Source organism: Schistocerca americana, chromosome X (assembly GCF_021461395.2).
Source record: "Schistocerca americana isolate TAMUIC-IGC-003095 chromosome X, iqSchAmer2.1, whole genome shotgun sequence".
NCBI lineage: Eukaryota > Metazoa > Arthropoda > Insecta > Orthoptera > Acrididae > Schistocerca > Schistocerca americana.
The window spans coordinates 884,732,745-884,743,876 of NC_060130.1; positions in this window are offsets into that span (position 1 = coordinate 884,732,745).

Below are 11,132 nucleotides of genomic sequence, written 5' to 3' on the forward strand. Positions count from 1 at the left end.
CAGCTTTCACTCAGTTAATACTAGGCAGAAATCAAATCTGCATGTGGAATGCACTTCCTTGATTATTGTGCAGAAAGGAGTGCAGTATTTTGCTGCATCCATTTTCAATAAGCTACCATAAGAACTCAAAAATCTTAGCAGTAGCCCAAACACTTGTAAGTCTAAACTGAAGAGTTTCCTCATGGCTCACTCCTTCTATTCTGTCGAGAAGCTCCTGCAAGAGCTGAAAAATTAAGCAAATTCCAGTGTTACATTGTTGATTTTCTTTATTTAAACTTACGAATTGTCGCCTGAACACGTTTCTTATATTTCATTTTATCTGTTTCTACTATCGTGCTATAATTTCATGTATTGACTCGTTCCATGACCATGGAGACTTTTGCTTAATGTGGTCCCACGGAACAATAAATAAATAAACAGTAATGTTGCTCACGCTATATATTATCAATAATATACGTTTAAAAAGGTAAACAAATCGTACAATATACATAACTCTTCGTATGTAGAAGAATGTAAAATTTTTATGCCATTCTATGACCTCTGCTGACACTAAAATAAAATGTGAAACATGTCCAGACAAGACATTTCATCCGCTTCTGTTTGTAGTCTGTTGAATAAACTGGCTGTTCCGTCATCAATCGCCGGCCCATGTGGCCGAGCCGTTCTAGGCGCTTCAGTCTGGAACCGCGCTTCCGCTACGGTCGCAGGTTCGAATCCTGCGTCGGGCATGGATAGGTGTGATGTCCTTAGGTTATTTAGGTTTAAGTAGTTCTAAGTTCTAGGAGACTGATGATCTCAGATGTTAAGTCCCATAGTGCTCAGAACCATTTGAACCATTTGTCAGCAGTCACACCACCCAAATGCGCCCTATAGAGAGAACCATCTGCTTCCACTTCTCAGGTGGATCACTAGTGTGGCTGGAGAGACACACTCCTATGCCACTCCTTTTACCACGTGTGCGACAATGAAAACGTCGCTTTGACACCTTTATGAGCTAGGCTTTAATGGAGCCTTACTGACATTAACTGATATTTGTTTAATCTCTGTAGTTCTGTAAGGATTGGCAATAATGGGTTGATCTTACTTTCCTTGTTTATTGGTGTTAGATTGTATGCAATAGAGAGATGTAGAATACCATATTAAGCAACACTTTAATAATCTCACAAAATTTAGACTGTACGGTCACAGAAGGAAACGGCATAATTTGTCTAAAGTAGATAGGCAAGCAGAAGATGTTATAGGCACGGAAAAAGCACAAGAAAATTTTATAGGAAATGGCACAGGGCAAATATTAAAGAAAAGATTAGACTTACAAGTAAACGGTTTCAGAAAGTAAACAAAATAGCTGAGTTAAAGAAAACAATTTGTAATCGTGTTCTAGAGAATGTGAGAAGATACACTGAAAGTTTAATAAGAGAAGAAATTGTGAACAGTAAAGGTACAAACAAATCAAAATTCAAACTTGGATTTATTAGCTATCACATTTCAAGAGTAAGAAAGCCGGCGACACGGTAATTAATAACAGAAGAAACTGCACAAGCATTACAAAAATTTGTTTCAAATGTTTGTGTACTTCTAGGGATGAACAGGTTACACAGATGGAGGGTGGCAGTGAACTACATGAAATAAAATCGTAACTTCTGAACGGTTTGCGTTAGGACATTCAAACTGCACGGTTGGACGCGGGGCATAATGGGAATCAGTATGAGCATTATGGTTTGGTTTAGCGACGAAGCCTACTTTCTTTTGGATAGGTTCGTCAATAAGCAAAACTGGCCCTTTTGGGGGACTGAGTATCACACTTCGTGATGGAGAAGTCTCTTTAGCCTCAGCGGATGATTCTGTGGTGTGCAATGTCCTTAATTCCTTAATGGCACGGTGACTACCGAACGCTACGTGAAGATTTTGGAAGATCATCCCCATTATCCAAAACGACCTTGATTTCTATAAAATGTGGTTCATGTAAGACAGAGCTCGACCCCATCGAGGCAGCAGTGTGTTACATGTCCAGGAGGAGCACTTTGGGCACCGCATTCTGACTCAAGGGTACCCAGAGGCCACTGGCATGCGCTTCGATTGACCACCATATTCTCCGGACCTGAACACATGTGAATCCTTCTTGTGGGGCTATATTAAAGACAAGGTGTACAGCAATAATCCCAAAGTCATTGCTGAGCTGAAAACAGACATTCAGGAGGTCATCGACAGAATTTATGTTCCGACACTTCAGCGAGTCATGCAGAATTTTGCTATTCGCCTGCGCCACATCATCGCCAATGATGGCAGGCATATCAAACATGTCATAACCTAAATCCGAATATCTGTAGTGACGTTGACATGTTGAATAATGTGTGTGCATGCCGCAGTTTGTAACTAATTTACCTTGTTCTCATATAGTGTAAGTAGGCTGTTTAGGTTTTTTCATTGGTAACGCCACCTCTGTATGAAAATCACTGGCTGTGCTGTGGGCAGTCTGTGTCTGCTTTGCATTGTTGTAATACTCGCCATTGTAGTGTTGGGCAGCGGCAGCTGGCTGTGAACAGCGCGTAGCGTTGCGCAGTTGGAGGTGAGCCGCCAGCAGTGGTGGATGTGGGGAGAGAGATGGCGGAGTTTTGAAATTTGTCATGAACTGCTATATTTATATATGATGATATCAAGGTAAATACATTGTTTGTTCTCTGTTAATATCTTTCATTTGCTAACTATCCCTATCAGTAGTTAGTGCCTTCCATAGTTTGAATCTTTTATTTAGCTGGCAGTAGTGGCGCTCGCTGTATTGCAGTAGCTTGAGCAGCGAAGATTTTTGTGAGGTAAGTGATTTGTGAAAGGTATAGTTTAATGTTTGTCAGGGCCATTCTTTAGTAGGGAATTTTGAAAGTCAGATTGCGTTGCGCTAAAAATATTGTGTGTCAGGTTAAGGTCAGTCGTGTATAAATTGTTCAAAGGGGACGTTTCAGGGCCATTCTTTAGTAGGGAATTTTGAAAGTCAGATTGCGTTGCGCTAAAAATATTGTGTGTCAGGTTAAGGTCAGTCGTGTATAAATTGTTCAAAGGGGACGTTTCAATAGTTCAATCATTGTCACCCTGTAGATAATAATGAAAGTGACAATATTAAGGAAGTGGCGTATATGACGCCATTTAAGGTATGAAGAAAATAAAAGATCCCAGAGATGTTTCAGTAGATACGGAACTGAACTTTCTCCCACTTAGTGGCATTGGAGACCACCTCAAGTAAATGTGAGAAAAGTCTAGAATTCTTTTTTGCAGTCCAAAAGTGTTGCTTCCTTTCTCTGGCCGCCTGTCTTCTCTCCCTGCCCGGACGATATTCTGGTTTTCATCATCGTGGAAACTAAGTTGTTGAACAGTGATGTGTACTTTCATAGGATAGAGATGTCACCTGATTCTGTGCAACACTCATGAGGTCCTTCATTACTTCATTGAAGGATTTATCGGAGACTTTAGGGAGCGTTCCTATGGATGTACAGGACAGGTGCTATGAGGGCCTAGCCAAATAGGCATCCTCACATCAAGTGAAGCTAAGAGGACACCGACGAACCGTTGCAACGACCGAAGGGGGACATTCTCAAGAGGAAACTGGGAAAAAGAATCATCGCTACGACTTTCAACCGTAGTTCTAACAATGGACAGAGATATCTGTCTCCCTCAATATAATGTGAAGTAACAATATGCATCATGGAAACACTTTCGGAAATGACTACCCCAGGTGGCAACCGGCAACTGGAATCCATCGTCGCTTTAGGCGACGCACACAAGCCTATGGATTCTGGGGAGCTTGTACAAACATGGAAGGCGGAGTCGGAGCTATCTGGAAGCCTTTCAAGCAATGCTGCTTGATGAAACTTTGTAGTTACGCTCATTGAGAAAAAAAACGTTGATTCAACCTAGGTAAATTCTTGTTATGGCCTACACCCCCCCCCCCCCCCCCCCCCATGAACCATGGACCTTGCCGTTGGTGGGGAGGCTTGCGTGCCTCAGCGATACAGATAGCCGTACCGTAGGTGCAACCACAATGGAGCGGTATCTGTTGAGAGGCCAGACAAACGTGTGGTTCCTGAAGAGGGGCAGCAGCCTTTTCAGTAGTTGCAAGGGCAACAGTCTGGATGATTGACTGATCTGGCCTTGTAACAATAACCAAAACGGCCTTGCTATGCTGGTACTGCGAACGGCTGAAAGCAAGGGGAAACTACAGCCGTAATTTTTCCCGAGGGCATGCAGCTTTACTGTATGATTACATGATGATGGCGTCCTCTTGGGTAAAATATTCCGGAGGTAAAATAGTCCCCCATTCGGATCTCCGGGCGGGGACTACTCAAGAGGATGTCGTTATCAGGAGAAAGAAAACTGGCGTTCTACGGATCGGAGCGTGGAATGTCAGATCCCTTAATCGGGCAGGTAGGTTAGAAAATTTAAAAAGGGAAATGGATAGGTTGAAGTTAGACATAGTGGGAATTAGTGATGTTCGGTGGCAGAAGGAACAAGACTTCTGGTCAGGTGACTACAGGGTTATAAACACAAAATCAAATAGGGGTAATGCAGGAGTAGGTTTAATAATGAATAGGAAAATAGGAATGCGGGTAAGCTACTACAAACAGCATAGTGAACGCATTATTGTGGCCAAGATAGATACGAAGCCCACACCTACTACAGTAGTACAAGTTTATATGCCAACTAGCTCTGCAGATGACGAAGAAATTGAAGAAATGTATGATGAAATAAAAGAAATTATTCAGATTGAGAAGGGAGACGAAAATTTAATAGTCATGGGTGACTGGAATTCGAGTGTAGGAAAAGGGAGAGAAGGAAGCATAGTAGGTGAATATGGATTAGGGCTATGAAATGAAAGAGGAAGCCGCCTGGTAGAATTTTGCACAGACCACAACATAATCATAACTAACACTTGGTTTAAGAATCATGAAAGAAGGTTGTATACATGGAAGAACCCGGGAGATACTAAAAGGTATCAGATAGATTATATAATGGTAAGACAGAGATTTAGGAACCAGGTTTTAAATTGTAACACATTTCCAGGGGCAGATGTGGACTCTGACCTCAATCTATTGGTTATGACCTGTAGATTAAAACTGAAGAAACTGCAAAAAGGTGAGAATTTAAGGAGATGGGACCTGGATAAACTAAAAGAACCAGAGGTTGTAAAGAGATTCAGGGAGAGCATAAGGGAGCAATTGACAGGAATGGGGGAAATAAATACAGTAGAAGAATAATGTGTAGCTTTGAGGGATGAAGTAGTGAAGGCAGCAGAGGATCAAGTAGGTAAAAAGACGAGGGCTAGTAGAAATCCTTGGGCAACAGAAGAAATATTGAATTTAAATGATGAAAGGAGAAAATATAAAAATGCAGTAAATGAAGCAGGCAAAAAGGAATACAAACGTCTCAAAAATGAGATCGACAGGAAGTGTAAAATGGCTAAACAGAGATGGCTAGAGGACAAATGTAAGGATGTAGAGGCCTATCTCACTAGGGGTAAGATAGATACTGCCTACAGGAAAATTAAAGAGACCTTTGGAGATAAGAGAACGACTTGTATGAATATCAAGAGCTCAGATGGAAACCCAGTTCTAAGCAAAGAAGGGAAAGCAGAAAGGTGGAAGGAGTATATAGAGGGTCTATACAGGGGCGACGTACTTGAGGACAATATTATGGAAATGGAACAGGATGTAGATGAAGATGAAATGGGAGATATGATACTGCGTGAAGAGTTTGACAGAGCACTGAAAGACCTGAGTCGAAACAAGGGCCCCGGAGTAGACAATATTCCATTGGAACTACTGACGGGCTTGGGAGAGCCAGTCCTGACAAAACTCTACCATCTGGTGAGCAAGATGTATGAAACAGGCGAAATACCTTGAGACTTCAAGAAGAATATAATAATTCCAATCCCAAAGAAAGCAGGTGTTGACAGATGTGAAAATTACCAAACTATCAGTTTAATAAGTCACAGCTGCAAAATACTAACACGAATTCTTTACAGACGAATGGAAAAACTAGTAGAAGCCGACCTCGGGGAGGATCAGTTTGGATTCCGTAGAAACACTGGAACACGTGAGGCAATACTGACCTTACGACTTATCTTAGAAGAAAGATTAAGGAAGGGCAAACCTACGTTTCTAGCATTTGTAGACTTAGAGAAAGCTTTTGACAATGTTGACTGGAATACTCTCTTTCAAATTCTAAAGGTGGCAGGGGTAAAATATAGGGAGCGAAAGGCTATTTACAATTTGTACAGAAACCAGATGGCAGTTATAAGAGTCGAGGGACATGAAAGGGAAGCAGTGGTTAGGAAGGGAGTAAGACAGGGTTGTAGCCTCTCCCCGATGTTGTTCAATCTGTATATTGAGCAAGCAGTAAAGGAAACAAAAGAAAAATTCGGAGTAGGTGTTAAAATCCATGGAGAAGAAATAAAAACTTTGAGGTTCGCCGATGACATTGTAATTCTGTCAGAGACAGCAAAGGACTTGGAAGAGCAGTTGAGTGGAATGGACAGTGTCTTGAAAGGAGGATATAAGATGAACATCAACAAAACCAAAACAAGGATAATGGAATGTAGTCGAATTAAGTCGGATGATGCTGAGGGAATTAGATTAGGAAATGAGGCACTTAAAGTAGTAAAGGAGTTTTGCTATTTGGGGAGCAAAATAACTGATGATGGTAGAAGTAGAGAGGATATTAAATGTAGGCTGGCAATGGCAAGGAAAGCGTTTCTGAAGAAGAGAAATTTGTTAACATCCAGTATTGATTTAAGTGTCAGGAAGCCATTTCTGAAAGTATTCGTATGGAGTGTAGCCATGTATGGAAGTGAAACATGGACGATAAATAGTTTGGACAAGAAGAGAATTGAAGCTTTCGAAATGTGGTGCTACAGAAGAATGCTGAAGATTAGATGGGTAGATCACATAACTAATGAGGAAGTATTGAATAGGATTGGGGAGAAAAGTTTGTGGCACAACTTGACCAGAAGAAGGGATCGGTTGGTAGGACATGTTCTGAGGCATCAAGGGATCATCAATTTAGTATTGGAGGGCAGCGTGGAGGGTAAAAATCGTAGAGGGAGACCAAGAGATGAATACACTAAGCAGATTGAGAAGGATGTAGGTTGCAGTACGTACTGGGAGATGAAAAAGCTTGCACAGGATAGAGTAGCATGGAGAGCTGCATCAAACCAGTCTCAGGACTGAAGACCACAACAACATGGCCTACAATGCGAAGACTGGTCTGATGCTTCTCTACACGCTAGTATTGTACAGGATATGGAGCGGGAAGCGAAGTGGCGAATATGGAGAAATTCATTTCACTTGGGATATACAGGGTGTATCGAAAAGAATCATCTGATTTGGCACGTCTATATTTCTGAAACTATTAAGCATATACAATTAAATATGTTTTTTGATGAACGGGATACTCAAAGATTTTCATACCTTCTCATAGATGTTCAATATCCCCCTTAAGATGGACGGCATATGGCAATGAGGTGTTCAAATTGTTCCCATACTGCAGCGAGCAAGTCTTGAGTTACAGCTTCCACAGCTGCTGTTATGCGATGGCTCAGTTCATTCATTGTTGTTAGTAACGGAAACACATAAACAGAGTCTTTTATATATCCTCACAAAAAATAATCACATACAGTCTGTGCCGGTGACCTTGGAGGCCAGCAACGTAAGGCTGACTCATTTGGTCCAGAACAACCGATCCATCGTTCAGTAATCCTTTGATTTAAAAATTCCCACACTTCCAGCGCACACTACTGCTACCTATTTATTTATTATTTACACGTCAAGTTCAGCAGGACCGAATTGAGGAGAAAATCTCCAAGGTCATGGAACAGTGCATGATATTACAACATAAAACTAATAACAGAAAAATAAAATATTTATGAGCCCGAAAAAAGTCAATCCATTGGTTTAAGTAAACACAATCAACAATACAACAAGAATCAGCTTAAATTTTCCAGGAACTCCTAGACAGAATAGAAGGAGTGACCCATGAGGAAACTCTTCAGTTTCTATTTGAAAGCCCGTGGAATACCGCCATGATTTTTTAATTCGAGCGGTAGCTTATCGAAAATGGATGCAGCAGTATACTGCACACCTTTCTGCACAAGAGTTAAGGAAGACCGATCCAAAAGCAGGTTTGATTTCTGCCGAGTATTAACTGAGTGAAAGCTGCTTATTCTTCGGAATAAGCTAATATTGTTGAAAAGAAATGATGCATATATATATATATATATATATATATATATATATATATATATATATATATATACTGAGAGGCCAATGTCAAAATACCCAGACTCGTGAACAGGGGTCGACAAGAGGTTCGTGGACTTACACCGCTTATTACCCGAACCGCCCATTTCTGAGCCAAAAATAGGCAAAGTGGATTAATTTTCGTGTCGAACGATCACCCACTTCAGTAATTGTTGTTGTGATCTTCAGTCCTGAGATTGGTTTGATGCAGCTCTCCACGCTACTCTATCCTGTGCAAACTTCTTTCTTCTCCCAGTACGTACTGCAGCCTACATCCTTCTGAATCTGCTTAGTGTAGTCATCTCTTGGTCTCCCTCTACGATTTTTACCCACCACGCTGCCCTCCAATACTAAATTGGTGATCCCTTGATGCCTCAGAACGTGTCCTACCAACCGATACCTTCTTCTAGTCAAGCTGTGCCACAAACTCCTCTTCTCCCCAATCCTATTCAGTACCTCCTCATTGGTTACGTGATCTACCCATCTAATCTTCAGCATTCTTCTGTAACACCACATTTCGAAAGCTTCTATTCTCTTCTTGTCCAAACTATTTATCGTCCATGTTTCACTTCCATACATGGCTACACTCCATACAAATACTTTCAGAAACGACTTCCTGACACTTAAATCTATGCTCGATGTTAACAAATTTCTCTTCTTCAGAAACGCTTTCCTTGCCATTGCCAATCTACATTTTATATCCTATCTACTTCGACCATCATCAGTTATTTTAGTCCCCAAATAGCAAAACTCCTTTACTACTTTAAGTATCTCATTTCCTAATCTAATTGCCTCAGCATCACCCGACTTAATTCGACTACATTCCATTATCCTCGTTTTGCTTTTGTTGATGTTCGTCTCATATCTTCCTTTCAAGACTCTGTCCATTCCGTTCAACTGCTCTTCCAAGTCCTTTGCTGTCTCTGACAGAATTACAATGTCATCGGCGAACCTTAAAGTTTTTATTTCTTCTCCATGGATTTTAATACCTACTCCGAATTTTTCTTTTGTTTCCTTTACTGCTTGCTCAATATATAGATTGAACAACATCGGGGAGAGGCTATAACCCTGTCTCACTCCCTTCCCAACCACTGCTTCCCTTTCATGTCCCTCGACTCTTATAACTGCTATCTGGTTTCTGTACAAATTGTAAATAGCCTTTCGCTCCCTGTATTTTACTCCTGCCACCTTCAGAATTTGAAAGAGAGTGTTCCAGTCAACATTGTCAAAAGCTTTCTCTAAGTCTACAAATGCTAGAAACGTAGGTTTGCCTTTTCTTAATCTAGTTTCTAAAATAATTAGTAGGGCCAGTATTGCCTCTCGTGTTCCCATATTTCTACGGAATCCAAACTGATCTTCCCCGAGGTCGGCTTCTACCAGTTTTTTCATTCGTCTGTAAAGAATTCGCGTTAGTATTTTGCAGCTGTGACTTATTAAACTGATAGTTTGGTAATTTTCACATCTGTCAACGGCTGCTTTCTTTGGGATTGGAATTATTATATTCTTCTTGAAGTCTGAAGGTATTTCGCCTGTCTCATACATTTTGCTCACCAGATGGTAGAGTTTTGTCGGGACTGGCTCTCCTAAGGCTGTCAGTAGTTCTAATGGAATGTTGTCTACTCCCGGGGCCTTGTTTCGACTCAGGTCTTTCAGTGCTCTGTCAAACTCTTCACGGAGTATCGTATCTCCCATTTCATCTTCATCTACATCCTCTTCCATTTCTATAATATTGTCCTCAAGTACGTCGCCCTTATATAGACCCTCTATATACTCCTTCCACCTTTCTGCTTTCCCTTCTTTGCTTAGAACTGGGTTTCCATCAAAGCTCTTGATTTTCATGCAAGTGGTTCTCCTTTCTCCAAAGGTCTCTTTAATTTTCCTGTAGGCAGTATCTATCTTACCCCTAGTGAGATAAGCCTCTACATCCTTACATTTGTCCTCTAGCCATGCCTGCTCAGCCATTTTGCACTTCCTGTCGATCTCAGTTTTGAGACGTTTGTATTTCTTTTTGCCTGCTTTATATTTTCTCCTTTCGTCAATTAAATTCAATATTTCTTCTGTCATCCAAGGATTTCTATTAGCTCTCGTCTTTTTACCCACTTGATCCTCTGCTGCCTTCACTACTTCATCCCTCAAAGCTACCCATTCTTCTTCTACTGTATTTCTTTCCCACATTCTTGTCAATTGTTCCCTTATGCTCTCCCTGAAACTCTGTACAACCTCTGCTTTAGTCAGTTTATCCAGGTCCCATCTCCTTAAATTCCCACCTTATTGCAGTTTCTTCAGATACCATTCGAATAGTAAAAATGGCAGCATTAAAGCTTTGAAAAAGATGCTGTACGTAAGCTTTCCACGACAATTTAGTATCTAAACACCTAGCAATTTGGACTGTTCTGTTTCACTAATCATATGTCCATTCTGTGAAATTAAAAAGGCAGGTTTTGTTGCATTGTGTGTTAAGAACTGTAAAAACCGAATCTTACTGTGTTAGTTTATTTTCTACAAGCCATGAACTTAGGTCATGAACTGCACTAGTTTAAACCGGACCAATGTTGCACAAAACAACCATTACTACCAAATAAGTGCCATCAGCAAACAGAAATATTTTAGAGTTACTCGTAATACTAGATGGCATATCATTTATATAAGTAAGGAACTGGAGTGGCCCCAATACTGATCCCTGGGGCACTCCCCATTTTACTGTACCCCACTCCGACCCCACATCACAGCCATTCTCGACAATGTGAAAAACGACCTGCTGCTAAAGTAAGAGGTGAACCAATTGTGAGCTATTTCCCGTACTGCGTAATGGTCCAACTTTTGGAGCAATATTTTGAGATCAACACATTC